We start from the raw sequence: 20,535 nt of genomic DNA, 5'->3' as shown, positions 1-20,535 counted from the left end.
TTATTCCACCACGCTGCTCCAGTGCGGGTTGGTGGAATTCACATGTAGTAGAATTTCAGTGAAATTAGACACATGCAGGTTTCCTCACAAATTAAGCACATGCAAAATCAGTGATACTTGCCCGGGTTTGAACCCACGTTCATCGGTTAAGTTTCACGCGTTTTTACCACTGGACCATCTCGGCTCGGATTGATTTTTTACATAATATATAATTTAGTTATTCTACAGAGTTTGATGTTTTAAATGGTACAATTACATATAATGCAATTTTTTTAAGTTTTAAAATAAATATTAATTAATATTAATATATTCCGTCTTTGTTTCGTGAAGTGCGCGAGGTGACGAGATATGGCAAGCCAGCCAATCCTCACGTACGAACGGTCAGGGCAACCCCGCGCATCCTTCTCTGAATCAATAAGAAATAATCATTACCTTGATTATCGATATAGATGTATCAAGATGATAATTACAGATAAATAATAAATAATCACAGAATGCGATTACTTTCGATGAGATACTGATAATCTGATTACATTTTGACCAAGTCTGACTGACGATGAGATTATGTAGAAAACACAACAAAAAATACCAAAACATTTCATCCAGTCGTGCTCACCCGAGCACGCCACGCGCTCGTTAGGGCTCCGTTAATTGTACTTTTTTATTACCTATTTACCCGTCCCAGGTCATCTCCCATGAAACTGCGCCCTTTGTGTAAAAGACAATGTGAGGCTTTTAATTTATTTAGAAAACCTGGTGTTGCTGACTTTTGTTTTTTTTTAAAGAGTTGTCATATCGTATGTTGTCATACTGTCTTTTGTTAGAGACATTTTTATACCTAATTTCGTTGTACTCTTTACGACTCATATCGCATATGTCTGTTTATAAATTATATATGTTATCCTTTTTAAAATATTCTTATGTGACTTTTGTTGAATTTGTATTTAAACATTTGTTGTTTATATTTAAATTTGTTTTGTTCTTATAATCGATAACAACAAACCAAATCAAATATGCTTTATTCAAGTAGACTCAAACAAAAATGTATTAAAAGTAAATGTAGATCAGCAGAAAAACCTAAATATATGTATCATGCTCGTCATCGAATTTGATTGCAATTTGTGTATAATATTTTGTTTTGTTGAATCAGATAAGTAGACTGGCAAATGGGCGATCTAATATAAAGTGGACCACATAAACATTGTAAGAAATTATTAACCACATCAATTATGATCCTTGCGCCGGTAGTTACTCTCGCTTACTTCCCCGTCAAACCGGAGTATAGCAATACTAAGTATTGCTGCTTGGTTGTACAATTTGAGTGGGTGGTAGGTAAGCTCTACCACCGAGTATTATTACTTATTATTATTCAAACGTTTTGGACGGTTGCACGGGCTTTACATTTTTAATATGTTTTTTATATAAATTCTATATAAAAACATTAAAATTAGTATAGTTAGCTATACTATATATATCGTTTTGACTGCCTCGTTGGTCTAGCGGCTTGATATATGGCCGTAGACCCGGAAGTCCTGGATTCAATTCCCAGGTCAGGCCAATAAAAAGTTATTGGGTTTTTCTGTCAGAAAATTCTCAGTGGCAGCCAAAGTCTTGAAGTTGGAAGTGTTTACACTCCCGTACCTCGGAAAGCACTTAAAGCCGTTGGTCCTGCGCCTGCACTCTTTCCGGACGTGTCGGATTGCCGTCCCATCGGATTATGAGAGTTAGGGAATAGAGAGTACACCTGTGTTTGCGCACACACTTGTGCACTACAATATCTCCTAATCTCTCTTGAGAGTGGCCGCCGTGGCTGAAATCGGTCTGGAGGACATTATTATTATTATTATTATTATATATCGTTTATGCGATATTGCGACTTCCACCGTGTCAAATTTTCTAGTATATATTTCAAATCTCGAATAGTATCTATTCACGGTACTTGATTTATAGTATAAAAGTCGTGGAAAAGTTTCTGCTTTAAAAATGTAACAATATATTTCAAAGTGAAATATTTATGTTTTTCACTGTTACTTGGCATTCTATATTTCTGTAATCGTATATTGATTTTCGTTATAATTAAAAGCGATAACAGTACAGGTAAAATAACTTTTTCTTCATATAAATGTTTTTCTTGACTGTATAGACTTAACTATTTTTATATAATAGACAGGATAGGCAATTCAGTCACTTGATGGTAAGTGTTCACCACCGCCACAACCAACCTTGGGAAGTAAAATGTTACATCCCTGTTGTTACACTGGCTCACTTACTCTCCCAACCGAAACACAACAATACTGAATTATTTTCGACTTCCTTGTTATGTGGCGGTAGAATATGTGATGAGATACACCCAGTGCATATCCAGGACCGCTTTGTACAAGGTTCTACCATCAAGTAAAAAAAGCTAGATCTGTAAAATTACATTCTTTATACACATCGTGTGTCCGCCCGTCCAAGTTAAATATTTCTAAAGCTATAAATAAATATAATAGAAAAGCTCCATACGAATTAGATTGGTTCTTTGTTACTGAATTCTTAAAAATACAACGAAAAAAAACAAACATGTTCATAATATTTGTGCAAATGAAGCGCTTAAAGCTGTTAGTTGTGTTTGTCGCTAGAGAGAGAAAAAGGCGTCGTCTCTTTAAAGAAATACTTAAAAGAAATTAAGTGGAAAATTTTAAATTCGATATTTATTATATCATAACATCACCGCCCTTTATGAAACTAGTTATATTTATTTGATAATATACTTTATTCTGTAAACTGTAGAGTTTATATTAAAACAATGTGTTTATAATGGGGTGCAAGGGCAGTGATGCCTGTATTGTCACCGGACATTGATTAGATGATCTAGCGAACCATCAGGTGGAAACACTATGCTCGTCACAAAGGGGCCGGAGGTTATATTGACGTTAGATTGGACACAGTGTACCATTACGAGTGGTACTACTAGCTTCAAAATTGAGATAATAAATTTTATTTTGTGTCTTTTTAACTATAATTTACCTGCATGATTTCAAGAATAGCGGTTACCTAAATGAAAATACTTTTTATCGATATCTAGCGAAATCGGCTTCGCTAGTGTTCTAAGTTTGTCACGAAAATCCTTTAAAATCTGTCGTTTTATCGTACATAATGCTTATTTGAATTTTAACTATATTTTGTGACAAGATTGGTTGCGCATTGCCGATTTAAATGATGGTTAATATTTCTTAGTGCCAATATCAGTGAGCTAGTTATTTTAAATATATTTTTTTTATCATCAATATCCATTAAAGATTGTTTTTTAATAATTCCATTTAAACAACTTAATGATTATGAAAGACCATTTTGAATATGTTTTACTTCGTGCTTATGATGGAAAAATCTCAGTAATTTCTGACTATTACGACGAGGTCGAAGCGGAAATGGAAGTCAGTACGGACACCTGGCGTCGGAGCGAAATCACATTCCCATCTTTGTATGTATTCGTGTATTGCAATTTCTGCTCACGTGAGCCGCATGACTTATAGCGGGAATATATAAATGTGGCAAGATTCGGCTGTGTTACTTCAACGGCACTTTTATTTTCGACTTCCTTAACATTTTATTTAAAACTTAATTTAATGGTCATTCCCGTTTTTTTTTACTTGTAAATAAGTTCATTAGTATTTTTCAGTATACAATTTTTCTTTCATCAGTGAACATTCATCACTCATTGCAAATGAATGTTGTCTATCTATTTATATATAAGCGAAGCACTACTAACGAAATCTTCTAAAATATGCGCCGGTTGACTTGACATTTGTCACAGTTCCTTCTTCCCCGACGTAGACGCTCATTAAGAATGGATTTTACGCAAATTCTATCCAAAATACATTTTTTCTTCTTATCGGCCCGTGCGAAGCCGGGACAATTAGCTAGTTATGTATGCGATATGCTTGTAATGTATTTTTATTATATAAGCTCATATTTGGATCATATTCTCGAAGCTGAATTAGTATTACTTCCACTTATCCTACTTTCCTTCGTTTATGTTGGTTCAGTTCCGATGATTGGCTCCAGACGCATCTCCTCAACTCTCAACAGCTTAGACATCGAATTTTGTACATAAAAGCTTTTTTAAATAAATATTTATGTTATGAAGTTATTTAGTAACAGCCTGTATGTCACACTGCTGGGTTAACGCCACATCTCCTTTTTTTCGTTGAGTTCAATGTTTGGAACTTATTCCACCACGCTGTTCTAATGCGGTGGAAGACTAATATTACAAAAATATAAATATAAAGTTTTTGAACTAAAGAAGCAATCTACACACATAGTTATATATATAATTCTTCTGTATGTGTCACTGAAATCTTTCCTAAACGGCAGAACTAAATTTGATTAATATTTTTGTGTACTTGAGCACGAGTTTGAAACTTAAACAGAAAAGTAAAAAAAAAATTACTATTAGCAAGCAGCTAGCATAATGTATAATGTTAATACAGAGATGAAACAAGTTACATAATAAAATAAGGTAAATATATATTTTTTTATCAGTGTCAGCACTACACCTGACATTATAAGGTCGAGGAGTGCTACAAAAATAAAGCCGATATGAAAATCAGTACTAGAAATGTCACTTTGAGTGTAACAGAGTGGCAATCCGTTACAATCGTCGCGCCACTTTACAGATCTAAAAATGTTATTATGTGTATTGTTAGGTAATTCATCTGAATAAATATCTTTTTATATTTTCGTTCATAGATTGAAGAAATAAAACCGTTACAGTATCATTTTCATGTCTGGCAGAGTAATTTTTTTTACAAATTTATTGGGCGCTGTTTGGTATGAATATTATAATAATAGAGTTAGGTGACAAAATTACACATGTGCGAAGTTAAATGATTTCTAATTTTGGAGTTTGATTTAGTATGAAAAGTTATTTTTTATTACCATTTCATTGTATATGAGAAATAAATTTGCACTCTTTTTTTTATAGAATAGGAAGGTGGACGAGCATATGGGCCACCTGATGGTAAGTGGTCACCAACGCTCTTAGACATTGGCATTGTAAGAAATGTCAACCATCGCTTACATATCCAATGCGCCACCAACCATGGGAACTAAGATTTTATGTCTCTTGTGCCTGTAATTACACTGGCTCACTCACTCTTGAAACCGGAACACAACAATATTAAGTACTGTTGTTTTGCGGTAGAATATCTGATGAGTGGGTGGTACCTACCCAGACGAGCTTGCACAATGCCCTACCACCAGAAATCACCAGTATTTTTAAAATATTAAACAACATACATTCAAATATATGAAAGAAAATATAATTTGCAAATTAGGTTACATACTTTGAACTCGGACCCCTAGATTACCGCGCTTAGCTAATTAAACTATTCGTTTAATTACACCTACGGTCCTGAAACTCTAAATGCTTTTATTATCTTAAGGAGCTATATGATGAGGTCGGTGTATTCAAGAATATGTCACCTGAGAGTCAGAGGTGCATTTTATCTTTGACAAATTTTTAGTTTATATATGTATACAGGACCACTGTTGAGTCAATGGTGTGTTACAATTTCAACGGCGTCGAAGCGGTATTATGTTAGTTAAAATTTCATTCGGAAAAAGCACGTTAAGACGATTAACAGCTGATTAATTGTCTCACAGCATGTGCAAGTCTCGACTCGAGGGGTGTGAGCTCCGAATCACTGATCTGTACGCACAGCAACAAAAATAATATGTGTTCAATTGAGTAAGTTTATACCATTTATTCATAGTAAATAACAAAAATTTAATTATTATTGTGTTAATAAGTCGAGATGGTCCAGTGGTAAGAACGCGTTGGGAGGCCGTAGCCTTCTTCTGTAAGATTGTCATGGTCCAGAAGGATACCGCAGAGCGGGAACGGGATAGGGCCGATCCTGCTCGGCGGAGACGACGTCGGCGTCGTCTCGGCCCTCCTACAGCCCCTACGTCCGGGGCTGAAAATATAGGGCGAAACCTTGGGGCCGTGGATACGTGAGGTGGGGCCCACGCGTGTCTTATTCAGACGGCCCTAAAGAGGACGGCAGCCGGGATGGCCTCGCGCTGCCGTACGCACTAGCGAGGAGTGCGGGGAGGGGTGGGATTACCTTTGCCCCCTGAGGAGAGCTCCGCCGAGCCACGAGTGGAGCAAAGCACGGGAGAGGCCGCAGATGCGTTATATCAACACGATCCCGCAGCCTCTTCGATCCGTGCCGAGGATGACCATCGCAGTGGTTTTAGTGGGTAAGAACCCCACATAACCCAGTTCCCCCCCCCGTGAGAGGTGGGTACCTTTCTGAAGGCTTCCACTGCGTGAAGAAAAAAAAAGTGGTAAGAACGCGTGAATCTTAACCGATGATCGTGGGTTCAAACCCGGGCAATCACCACTGAATTTTCATGTGCTTAATTTATGATTATAATTCATCTCGTGCTTTACGGTGAAGGAAAACATCGTGAGGAAACCTGCATGTGTCTATTTCACTGAAATTCTGCCACATGTGTATTCCAAAAACCCGCATTAGAGCAGCGTGGTGGAATAAGCTCCAAACCTTCTCCTCAAAAAGAGGAGAGGATGCCTTTAGCCCAGCAGTGGGCCTTCACAGGCTGTTACGGTTACGGTAATTATTATTGAAGATTTTCGGCACGTAAAAGGCTAAGCTAACAATCAATGTGTTTAAATCTAGTTCTGTAACGTAATCATGGTTAACTTTACATTTCAAGCATATAAATACTACAAATCAATAATTTCCTTCAAAGCAGATTTTTTGAGGTTCACAAGTTGATTTCATTTCCCTTATATATTTGAAAATACATTGAATATTTGAACGATTTAAATAAAACATGATTCGACCTTCAACGTTTTTATTTTAAATTTCTAGTTTGTTTTATTAAAAACCCAAACGTAGTTCTAATGAGGTTTGAGATCAAAGAGCTTATGAACGAAATATAAACTTTTATTTATAATTGGACTATCTACGTACTCTAGGTACGTAGATAGTTGATTACATATTTTGACGGTAAATATATGAAATGTGCCTCCTGATGCTGTAAGTGGTCACCACCGCACATAGACATTATATATACAAAAAAATTTATAATTTCCCACACCGCCAATGCGTCACCAAGCTTGTGAACTAAGAAGTTATGACTTTGTCTCTGCTATTACTCGGGCTCACTCACTTTTTAAACAGAATATAACAATATTAAGTAATGCTGTTGTTTACGCCTGATTAATATCGGGGGCTTTCCAGTTTTTATAAAAAATATAATTGATTTGATTACTCTAAGTATTGGTGCTCACTATATTTTTTTTTTTTTTTTTTTATAGTAAAGGAAGGCGGACGAGCATATGGGCCACCTGATGGTAAGTGGTCACCAACGCTCTTAGACATTGGCATTGTAAGAAATGTCAACCATCGCTTACATATCCAATGCGCCACCAACCTTGGGAACTAAGATTTTATGTCCCTTGTGCCTGTAATTACACTGGCTCACTCACCCTTCAAACCGGAACACAACAATATCAAGTATTGCTGTTTTGCGGTAGAATATCTGATGAGTGGGTGGTACCTACCCAGACGAGCTTGCACAAAGCCCTACCACCTATAAAATTAAATATACCTAGTAGCAAATATCCAGACAGCGTGATTCAGAAAAGTGGCATATTAAATGAGCGCTGTCTATCGCTGCTGAGTTGAAACATAGTTGTATTATACTTCATTCGTGTTAGTGCGTTGTACCCACCTAGACGAACTGACACGAAGCTCTTCCAAGGCAGAATTTTAATTCGTCTGTAAAAATATATTTGCCAAAACTTTTTGCGAACCTTTGGGTACCACGCATCCAACAATTATTTTTCCTCTATATAGGCATAACATAACATCTTATATCAATGATTGACTGCCCATTGACGGCGTAAGAAGTTTTTATACTTCTTACAGCGTCAATGTCTATTGGCAACATGACACATTTGCTCATTTGTTTTCCTAAATTATAATAAAAAATACACTAATAAGATTCGTTACGAATTATGGTGTATCATAAGTTAGCGAGAAGTATCCTATAGGTTTTTGTTATCTTGCGAGGGTCAAAATATGCGACATAAGCAGGGCATAAACGGCCGTATCATTTGATTGCGTTGACTTCGTAGTTTCATTTCTTCAATGCTCGAGACTAAAGTATTTGATATTACTTTAACTTAATATTGATACGAGTTCTTGCGAAAAAAGGGTCTTGACAGACGGACAGACAGACAACGAAGTGATCCTATAAAGGTTCCGTTTTTCCTTTTGAGGTACGGAACCCTAAAAATCTATGAAAAATATATTTCACTGTTTTATGTCGTTGAATTGATATGTTGCACTTTTCCTCCGTTCAATATGGCACTCGTGAGTTGAGTGGCTTTATAACTCACTTTATTAATTTAATACGGTTCCGCCATATCATTTTATGAAGCGATGTATGTATATAAGGCGTTTTTATGGTGTAACTCATGATAAATCTTACAATTAACATTTAATGTAATTGAAAATTCAAAAAACTTCGTTAAAAAAAATGAAATGAATGTATATTTTAGTATTTTTTGAGAATAAGTGAAAATATTTTTTTTTACAGTTAATAGGCAAGCGTTTGACCGTTGACTTGCCTGATCTTAAGCATCGACACGGTCTAGGATGTAGCACGCCTGTCCAAATCTTATATTTCATGCGTTGTTTTTAAAACACTCCCGAATAAAGTTAAATAGATCAGATGATATTTGTGCAATTGCGTCTGATGGAATTTGTTTCGACTTTATATCATCCTACCTTTTTACATACACATGCTCACTTTGTGGTAAGGCTTTCTTCATCAGGTGGCCCATTTGCCTGTAACAGTACAGTAACAGCCTGTAAATGTCCCACTGCTGGGCTAAGGCCTCCTCTCCCTTTTTTTTGAGGAGAAGGTTTGGAGCTTATCCATCACGCTGCTCCAGTGCGGGTTGGTGGAATACACATGTGGCAGAATTTCAGTGAAATTAGACACATGCAGGTTTCCTCACGATGTTTTCCTTCACCGTGAAGCACGAGATGAATTATAATTACAAATTAAGCACATGAAAAGTCAGTGGTGCTTGCCCAGGCTTGAACCCACGATCATCGGTTAAGATTCACGCGTTCTTACCACTGGGCCATCTCGGCATTTGCCTGTCCATCCACATAATTTAATAAAAAAATAGATTATAAAAACTTCCTATGAAAAACATTACTGGTTCATAAAGTGATATACTATTTCTCTACTAAGTACTACTTTAATTTACTACTTAGCCGCATTATTTGTTAGTTTAACTTTATTGTCTTCGAACAATTGCATGGTATATAAGGCGGACTAAACGGCATCTCGGCATTATATATATATACTAGCTACCCGTTCCGGTTTTGCACAGGTAGACTAAGGGTCTATAAAAAAAAATATTTTGAAGGACGAACGTATAAAGAAAATTACATGTTTTTTTTGGGACCATGATCTTAACGGGTATACGAATATCCCACCAAAGTTTCATCACAATCAGAGGAATAATTTAGGAATGTGTAGAGAACAGACATACAAACGTTTATTTTTATTTGTTTAAAGAAAAATCTTATTAGAATATTAAAGCTGAAGAGAACCCTTCTCAGTAAAAAAAAAACAAAAGACGATTTTCACGTCTTACAAGAAGTTGCGAAAACAAAAGTCTATTTTATATTAAATAAACATTTTAAATGATACCTTTTAAAAAGTATATAAATACATTTTCTCTTTACTCAGAAATTAATTCTCTAAATGATTGTAATTTTGTTTTTAACGTTTGTTATTTAAATTTAGAAGGCTTTTCCTTACAGCAATACTTAGTATATTATAATATAAACGGAGCGATATCTTAAAATTTTGTAACGAGATTTACCTTTACCGCCATACACAAAAAAATCATTATATTTGTTTTATATTAGTGAGACTTCTTTAAAATTATAATCGTGTGAATAAATTCTATCTATTATATATTTGTATGTCATATATACAGGAATGACGTAGGTATTCGAAAAGGTACGGTACGTGACAAAATATACGAAAGAAAGACGATAGAAATTTCTTGGATTTGAATCGAATGTCAGATTGAATCACACGTTGCATTTGTCTAAGCTCACATGTCCTGAAACGATATGCTATACGAAATTGTAGTTACCTTTTTAATCTATTGCTTATCTCAAATGATTTTAATTTTAATTATATACACACCTACTACCAACGTATTGTTTACCAGTTTTAATTATTATTTGCTTTTGTGTATACTTGTAACGATACTAATTATTTTTTTTAATAATTATATTATTATTATATAACATACTTAATATTATATTAGTTTCACAAAATTATTATTATTACAAGAACGACGAACTATTATATTTTGTTTAAAATTGTAAACATTTCTCATGTAAGTGTCTTTATTGTCTTTTTTGAGGAATAAATGTCTATAAACTGAAATGCGAAGTGGGTATTCTATTCTTATATTCACATTAAATAAAAAACTATCAGTCGTACTTATAAACGTTGCTTTGAACACTGAATGTAACAAACTTATCTGAACTACCTGCAATTAGTAATTAGTTTACTGGTGGTAGGGCTTTGGGCAAGCTCGTCTGGGTAGGTACCACCCACTCATCAGATATTCTACCGCAAAAATCAAAAGCAGCAATACTTGATATTGTTGTGTTCCGGTTTGAAGGGTGAGTGAGCCAGTGTAATTACAGGCACAAGGGACATAAAATCTTAGTTCCCAAGGTTGGTGGCGCATTGGATATGTAAGCGATGGTTGACATTTCTTACAATGCCAATGTCTAAGAGCGTTGGTGACCACTTACCATCAGGTGGCCCATATGCTCGTCCGCCTTCCTATTCTATAAAATAAAAAAATTATAAAAATTTCATATTAATAGTATATATTAAATTTATGTCATTTTGTTTGAGTTTAAACCCGGGCAAGCACCATTGAATTTTCATGTGCATAATTATATTTCATTTATTCAGTGATTATAATTCATCTCGGTGAAGGAAAACATCGTGAGGTAACCTGCATGTGTCTAATTTCACTGATATTCTGTCACATGTGTATTCCACCAACCCGCATTGGAGCAGCGTGGTATAATAAGCTCCAAAACCTTCTCCTCAAAAAAAAAGGAGAGGAGGCCTTAGTCCAGCAGTGGGACATTCACAGGCTGTTACTGTTATTTTGTTTTCCCATATTTCATTGATTTTGTTATAATTTATAAATAAGTATGATGTAAAAATTTTTTTTAGTGGTCACTGTCTTTTTAATATTTTTAAGTCGGCGACATGGTATTTTAAAAAGGGCGGCAAAGAAAGTTGTTATTATAGACGGATATGATAAATGGCTGCCGAGTTGGATATTTGTTTTTTTTTTATTTCGACCACGCGCCAAACTTATCTACCAAATTGTAAATATCTCATTTTTAGGTCATCATTGATTTGATTTTGATAGAAAAAGACATAGCATTGCTTATATAATTACCACCTAAGCACATTTATTAAAGTAAAGCCATAAATGATTACTTATTGTCATATAAAATAAAACGGTTGTCCACAATATTAATAATTAATTAAAAAACCACAGCATATACGAGAATGATGGCGTTAAAGATTAGACCGTCCGTACACATCCAACTGCAGTGGGTTACATTTTCACAGCATACATTTTTATTTTTAAATATCTTTTCGTTTCATGTTTAAATTTTAAGACACGTCAATGATAGCACCTGTAAAATATTTCCAGCTTTAAATTTAATAATGATGTTATTCAACTGAATATTTGTTATCTGTTTATGATTTGTTATATATGTATATGAAACTGTATTGCTGAAAACATTTCGAGACAGTCTCGACCTCTGACAGTATATACTTGCTCTTTTCTAACATATATAATATATATACCTCTATCGATACTGCAAAATAAAATTCAAAAATAGATACTTAAAACTGTTAAGATTATCTAATAGTATAAAAGCAGTGGCAATATTTGAAATTTAATATTATTTGTTTCTGTTCCTTCCTGTCATGAATGATAAGTGAGAAATCAACTTAACCTAGCATTAAGTATCATTTATGTTACTGCAAAGGCCTTCCTTCTTGAAGATAAGATTACAAGCTTATCCCATGAGCACTAGATGAATTACAAACACAAATTAAGCCCATGACGATTATGCTTGCCAGGTTTGAGCCAGGTAATCTTTGGCGAATCACGACTTATAACCACTGGGCCATCTTGGTACGATCATAATATCCTATTAAAAAGAAAATATGAAATGGAGAGACTTCAAATAATAGCGTCAATGAAAAATGCATTATTGTTTATAGAATATTTTTAGAGGAAAATATTCTAAAACCTATTGTTTTCGATGTATTGTCTCACGGTAAGTTAGGATCTGTGGTCTCGTTATTGGCGCGCTTTTGTTTTACATAAAATTTTAATCTTTATTCAAAATTAGAGTTTTAAAGCGACGATAATGGAACGTTGATTTTTTAACGGATCGCTTTGAATTCCGGTGAGCCAATGTTACAGGCACGAGAGACGTCAGGTGTGGTGTGCACTTCTTGCAATTTTAGTATCTATGGGCGAAGGTGACCACCAAGTGATCTATTTACTCATTTGTTTTTCTAAATTTAATAAAAATAAATATTTATTGTTATTTTTCAATCAAATAGGTTTTATGTTACACACATTAAAATGAAAAAAAAATATATAACAAGGTATATACTGTATCAAGTCAATAATATTGTCGTTACATGTAAAGACTCTAATGAATTGTTTCTGTAGCCTTATATATTAAGTTAAACACCTACTTACATTTGTAAGCACTTTCGTGTCTATTGTTGATTTCTTGAACTAATATAAGAAACTTGTATAAAATGTAATCTAGCCATCGTACCGTGAGTTAAATACGGAAAAAAACATAAAAAATATAAAACAAATCAACAAAACATTATGCATTAGATTCAGTTTTCAGCCATTTGAAATATTAATACGTTTTTTTTATTCTATTTTAAATCACACAGGGCGGCCCCAATGACAGATGCGAAGCGCTGGCTTGTCAATCCATTATACTGTCAGATATCGTGAACTGAACGGATTGTTAGGGTAGGAAAATATTTGTATAGATAGAATATTCAATTTCTAGCATCAGGGTTAGTTGTGGTAATTTTTTATTTATGTATAACCTTTGTGTTTGTAATGAATATGTGTACTTTTCGGTGTAGTGGCTCGTTAACATGGCTTTAGAAGTTCAAATCTCGGGTCGAGCACATGAAATGTTATTGTATTTCTCTCTCAAAAAATTCTAAGTTGCAGACCGGAGTTTGGTAGTTTTCAGTGTTAACACTCCCGTGCCTCGTAAAGCCGTTGGTCTTACGCCTGAACTCTATCCGGCCGTGTCGGATTACCGTCCCATCGGATTTGTAGAGTAGGACTATAGAGAGTGCACATTGCATGTGTTTGCATGCATACACTTTTGCTATATTACTACACTACGCTACAATATATGTTGCTGAGTTGGGAAGTCTTCATTGAGAATGGCTATCATGGATAGAAACAATCAGGATCTTCATCATTATTTGTCAAAACACTGGCTTACCATGTCTGCAAGAGGATTGTAGAGAATAAGCGAGCTATTAGTGAAATAGCCATTACGCATATAATAAATGCTTAAAAAAATATATATTTTCAAAATAACAATAAATTACGGGAATAAAATATATCCACAAACGCGTCCAACATGGTGTTGCTAAAGAAGTTGCTTGACGGACAGTTTTTTTTAATTCCAATAAAACATATAATATTTTATCTGTAAATAGTCTGTCTTCTTTTTTCAAATATCAAATAATGATGAAAGAAAGAGAAATGTTTTTAATTAAAGACTCGCTAAACACGTTTATAAGTAACGCTGACTTTAATGTAAGCAAATGTTGAATGTTCTTTATATTATTTTTAACTTATTGACTTAACTAGTAGCAGTTCCAAAGTTTAATCAGAATTTAAAGTTTTTGTAAACGAAGTTTAATTACAAAATTTGCAATTTTATTAATATTTATTTTTCAAACAAAAAATGCGTAGACGATCCTATGCTGAATGTGGTTCATAAAGTTTCGGAGATTCAAAAATTGAAATTTATCGAGATAATCTATTAAATCCGTAAATTTATCTCTTATTTTTCGTGACATACAATGGCGAAAATCCATGCTCATATTTTATAAAGAGAGAAAAAACAGCAATCATGGATTGCCGCTCAAAAACAATTCTTCCTTAAAACAGTTAATATTAAATCAAACATAATTAACAAGCCGATTTCAGAATTCACAGTGATGATTGATATTATTGTGACGATACGGAGACAATATTTTTTCCAACGACGATCGTAGCCATCGATGCGTGTCAAGCAATTATCGTACTTACCGTCTCGACTTGTGTGAAGTTTAAGATATCAAGTGGAGCTCGCCCCGGGAAGGGCGGGGCTGTCCCGCGCATGCGTCAACCATTTCTATACGCGCCACAATTTTCCCAGAATTCCAGGGACAATATTATGAAAAATAGGTCTTCGCTAATAACTCCATACAACATTGTGTATTGAGCTTAATATATTTTACCTATCTTATTATTTATTTATAAATATCCATGAAACACGTAATAATAATAACATATTTATCTGGTATATAACTCATTAATATATAAAGGATGTATTTTTCATTTAATATAAATAATATTATTACTATCAAAAAACTATTATAATAGAATCTTAGTTACGTAATAGGGTAGATATTCGTGGGAGGAGTGGGGGTTAGCGCGGCAACACAGCGTCCCCGCGTCAGTTGGCGGCCGACCATCGTGCGTGTTGGATGTACGGTATGCGCGGACGTTCATGACAGACGCGCGAAATGACTGAGGCCCGCAAACTTAAGTTGCTCAAGTGTGATGGGTAGGTCGAAATAAGTGTGTTCATATTTAACGATTAAAACTACTATTGAACTGTGACAATGTTTAATGTTGAGTTTATGATTTTATAGTGATCATTGGTGAGTAAAAAAGTTTGTATATAAGTTGATTTGTGATTAAATTTGAAAAAAAAATTTTAATGATTATCATTAACTACATTAAATAAAATAAGTTTCTCCGTTTGTCGAATATTATATGCATCATATTTTTATAATTTTGTTATATTTTTGTGACCTGATTAATTTAATGAGATGAAAATAAAATGTAAAAACATTTTTATATTAAATGAAAAGTTATCTTAAGTAGATTAGTTAAGATCTTCTTTGAAAGTTCTTAGTGTTAAAGTTCCGACGGCGGCAGTTAGTGGATGGTATTCCTCAAAACATTTATGAGCATTGAACAAATTCTAAGCTTTAATGACATCAGTAACGTAATAATTTAGGTTAATTTTTTAATAAAAAAGCTTCGTGATGTTTCTTATTTATTTTATGGCAATTAAAGCTTGAGAAATTTTTGTACCCTATATAATATAAATACGGTTTAATTGATACTATGAAGTTGGTACGTATATAAAAACAAAATGTTTCACTATTTTTAATTGTCCTTACAGTGACATATTTTCGCATAAATTTGGTTTTAATTTAAAAATCTTAATTTATAAATGTTTAACTTATTCAGATATTTTATGGTTATAATAAAGAAAACTGATATGAAGATTGCTTTAAGCTCTATTACCAGGAGGGTGAAGGCTGTAACAATTAACGCTAGGTCTTTACCGGGAACGAAGCGCCTCTACGAGTTGCGTAGCAATTAGCGCTACGACGTAGTTGGTATGTTACATAATTGTGAGCGCTTATAAAGAAAGATAGTATGGGAATAATTTAATCATCGCTTTATTATTTTTTATAATATGTAGCTACGAATGTTTTGCTTTTAAAAAACTTTGCGTTTGAATTTTTATACGCAATTTATTTCAAGCTTACATTGATAATTATGAATATTGGTTTAACGTTGGTATTTTAAAATATATGTTATCATACGATATTCATAGGTAAAAATAAATATATAATATATTGAAATAGTATAATACATAATATGGTGTTAGATTATTTCCACATAGTCACATAAAAACATGGTTAAAATATTAAAATGTGAATTATAAAAAATAACGAATATTTCGCAAAATAAAACTTCATGCAAATATTTTCCACACGGGTAGCTTAGGATGTGGAGACGAAAATCTCTTAATGTAATTGCTTACTTAATAAATTATTTACAACCAAAATCGCGAGCTGAAATTATATGTGTAAGGCTTTGCTAAAGACAGTTTAGTCACGAGTAGAGTATTAATAAACCTTCATAATGGCGTAGTTTCAAAACTTCTAGTGGTGTCGCAGTGTCTGAAGTACTATTAGCAAGAATTTACTGATTAAATAACTTTATGTCGTTATTAAAGATAAAATAACGAATTAAAATATGAATTAACTCGCGACTTCCTTTGCGTGTGAGGGAGGGACGAGGGTGATAGTCGTAAGGTAGCTTGTCTTAATTCACTTAATAATCTATCTCTATTTAAAGATGTCATCCAAATCTGTCCAATGAATTAACAAATATTCAAACTTAGAAATATTTCACACAGAAATAGATAATCATTTTTATATAAATATAATGAGTTGTGATAAAAGTTACATATATTGTAAGTTTATATTCATATATGTTACTTATATTTTCATTATATATACACATTATGTCAAAATTAAATCTTTTCTCCTCCGCTAAACCTCCGTATCATCATGTACTCGAAAATATCATTGATACCGCTAGCATTACGCTTAAGAGAAATTTTCTTCATTTCATTTTGGAACAAATACAATTCAAATTTACTTAAAATTTAAATTAAACTAAACTAAATATTAACGGTTCTCTATAAATTATTACTATAAATAAAATTCCATACGAAATTTATACACGGTTTAAAAAATTAATGATAAAATAGTTCCATTTAACGTAATTATAATTACAGTATGTGAAGTGGTCAAATGTATCGTATACTGTTTATTGAAAAACATTTTAAATTAAATTTGTGTTTTAATTTAATTTGGGCGGTTTGTATACTCAATAACAAGCGATGTGTGGCCATCGCATTGATAGCCGTTGAATTGTTTCACGGTTTGATATTTAAAATATCTTCATTTAATTTATATTTTGTGATGAGAAGTAAAATATAAAGTAATTAATAAAAAAAATGATTTATTAATGTAAATTAGAATTAAATTTTGTTAACGCTACACATAGTATGTTATAATTGAAGAATATTTATGTTTTTACAAACTGTTAGGTAAAACTACATAACATATTTTTATTTCCCTGAAAGTAATTATTTATTTTATACTCGCCAGAAGACTCGAGCTCGATTTATGCACGTGCTTGTTTCTAATAAGCAGAGGCAAACAAGTATTTAGGTTACGGTACGTAGCTGTTACCGTAGCGCTACGCTGTAGTGCCGTAGCACCGTAGCATATCGCTACGGATATTAGTTTGGTGGTTAGTTTGCATACGTATACAAGATGTGTCTAACAGGTTATGATATTAAATTGCTTAAATTTCATATGATTCCTGTGGTTTAATAAAAAAAATCAATTCCAATCAATATAATAAAACCTTACAAAATAATAAAAAGGAATAGTTTCAAGTTTTTTCTAAGTTTCGTATCATATAAGAATCTGTGTACCAATATTCAATCGATCTCCGTTAGTATCATAAAGTCGATACCCCAAGGGAACAGGTATCCTTCGTAATAATATTATGCCATCGTAAAACTTTACAGCCGTTAATATTCCACTCGTAAATCGTGCACGGATAGTGGTGGCGGTTTCGCTAGATTGGTGGATTTTTCTTTACGTTAAATAGATTTATTTTATCCATTATGATTGTATTTCTTCATATTGAATATTTAAATGACGTTTAAACTGATATATACATTTATTATATATATATTATTGAAATAATTTATTAATTGATGTGATTGAAAATTTATTTATCATTTTTAAGCAATTATAGATGAGTACCCAATGTTATTTTATGACAAAATTGAATAGTTTGCCCAATTTAATTAGAATTTAAGAAGCTTTTTGACACGATAGAGCATCAAACATACAATTTGGATTTGCAATATCAGTAAGAAAAGGATATTAATATATATATTAACTGCCTCGTTGGTCTAGTGGCTTGATATAAGGCCGCAGACCCGGAGGTCCTGGGTTCAATTCCCAGGTCGGGCCAATAAAAAAGTTATTGGGTTTTTCTATCAGAAAATTCTCAGTAGCAGCCCGAAGTCTGGAAGTTGGAAGTGTGTACACTCTATTGCCTCGGAAAGCACGTAAAGCCGTTGGTCCTGCGCCTGAACTCTTTCCGGTCGTGTCGGATTGTCGTGCCATCAGAGTATGAGAGAATAGAATAGAGAGTGCACCTGTGTTTGCGCAAACACTTGTGCACTATAATATCTCCTGCGTAGTTGGCTAATCACACTTGAGATTGGCCGCCGTGGCCGAAATCGGTCTGGAGGACATTATATATATATATATATATATATATATATATATATATATATATCTTAGTTGTAAATAAAAAGTTTTCTACAAAACGGTTATTTTGACAGAATCATTGACAAGTGTAAAGTAAAGATAAAGTTATAACGCCAAGTTTCCGACTCCTGTCAAAATTCCTAATTGCCAATCAATAAATTTAATATTTTTATAAAAAAGAAACAATAATAAATAAGTCTTATTTTTTAAAACAAGATAATAATGAAAATCATAAAAAACTGTGGTATTTAGTCAGTGTGGATATAGTTAATAGTCGATTAATAACGAAATCAATTGGTGGTAAAGAGTAACTATAGAGTTGTTTCTCGATTCCCCTCGCTATATTTTATATTCTGAATCGTTCGAATATATGTAATCTTTTATAGTGATGAATAAAATTACTTGTAAGAGCTTATATAAATAAAGTACATTGTTATGCGAATTGATTGCAAATGAGCAAATACATAACTCAGAATTCATTTTTTCATATTTTACTTCATATATTATTCAGATATTTAATAAAAAAGAACTGTACAATTTTTATCGAATTTTTGACTTTGTGTATTAACAGTAACGTAACGCTAACGAGTTTATCTTTGATATATCGCACATAGCTTTAAAAATATCTCTAAAACTAACATCTATTGGCTGTCCCTATACGAGTCCTTTTGACCTATTTGATGGAGGGCGTTACTAATGCAGCCTCCGGCGTAATTGCCTCGAACGGAGGCCTTTGTCGTGATTGTTACATATGTCATGTTACCTACCTTTGAGTTCTGAGTGTTCTTTTTGTAACGTTCATTCAAAAGTAATCATTACACGAACTTAACTAAAAATATTAACTTGTATCGATGTTTTATGGTGAACCTTTTAGAAAATTTTGTTATTAATAATAAAGAGGTATCGAAAAAATTTACCACTGTAGTAACAAAACTGATAGCGTGTATTTATTTATTTACATAAAAAACACAAACGGCATATTCACAAAATTTACAACAAAAAATTACGACAACAGTAGGCTTGTACAGTGAGATACACAACTATAGTAATTTACAATAATACAATTTAAAGACACCACTTATATTTTACCTACCTCTACCTAAGAACTTAACTCTTATAACCCTTAAGAGGCACTAACTATTTCATATAGCTTATCATTAGTTTGCCAGTACTTAACTGCTTCAATTCCATTATTTGTAATTACAATTTGAATATTCAGTCTGATTAGTTCCATATTTACAATACGCCTGGTACCAAACTGATGTGCTATCAGTTAGTAATTTCTTCTATAGTCAAAATACTTGCGTTGTTATAATTACATAATAGTTTTATAGAGAAAACTTACATAAAATACTTGGTTTGGAAATAATAAAAATATAAAACCAAATCTGTAATACGTGCCCATGATTTTTAGTTGTCATTTCGCTGTCTTTATCGCATGAGCCGAGATGGCCCAGTGGTAAGAACGCGTGAATCTTAACCGATGATCGTGGGTTCAAACCCGGGCAAGCACCACTGAATTTCCTGTGCTTAATTTGTGATTATAATTCATCTCGTGCTTTACGGTGAAGGAAAACATCGTGAGGAAACCTGCATGTGTCTAATTTCACTGAAATTCTGCCACATGTGTATTCCACCAACCCGCATTGGAGCAGCGTGGTGGAATAAGCTCCAAACCTTCTCCTCAAAAAGAGGAGAGGAGGCCTTTAGCCCAGCAGTGGGACATTCACAAGCTGTTACGGTGTCTTTATCGCACGTTAAACCGCAGGAAATATTTCTTAAGAAAGTGATGAAGTGAAAACGATGGATGTTTTGTTTTCTCTTTCACACGTAAGTGTGTCGACCACACGGCGACGGCTTTAGGGACATATTTTCTAAAGGTACTTTTTCTGGTATTTTTATAAAACAATTCTATTATTTAAAAGCATGAAACCG

The 20,535-nt window shown here is 33.3% G+C and overlaps 1 protein-coding gene across 11 annotated transcripts in view; it reads left to right on the top strand.

Moving 5' to 3' along the window:
* The window catches only part of LOC126769939 (disintegrin and metalloproteinase domain-containing protein 23), a 533,325-nt gene that overhangs the window by 113,702 nt on the left and 399,088 nt on the right, over positions 1–20,535 (top strand). The window contains exon 1 of one of the 11 annotated variants that reach the window (XM_050488963.1): positions 15,000–15,096. The exons of the other annotated variants lie outside the window; for them this stretch is intronic. The gene's annotated coding sequence lies outside the window, so the exon portion shown is untranslated. Of the gene's footprint in view, positions 1–14,999; positions 15,097–20,535 lie in introns of those variants that run through there. 11 annotated transcript variants of the gene reach the window in all.

The sequence above is a fragment of the Nymphalis io genome, chromosome 8 (assembly GCF_905147045.1).
Source record: "Nymphalis io chromosome 8, ilAglIoxx1.1, whole genome shotgun sequence".
Classification (NCBI taxonomy): Eukaryota; Metazoa; Arthropoda; class Insecta; order Lepidoptera; family Nymphalidae; genus Nymphalis; species Nymphalis io.
The sequence above is the reverse complement of the archived record's forward strand: the minus strand, read 5'-3'. Positions and strand labels throughout refer to the sequence as shown.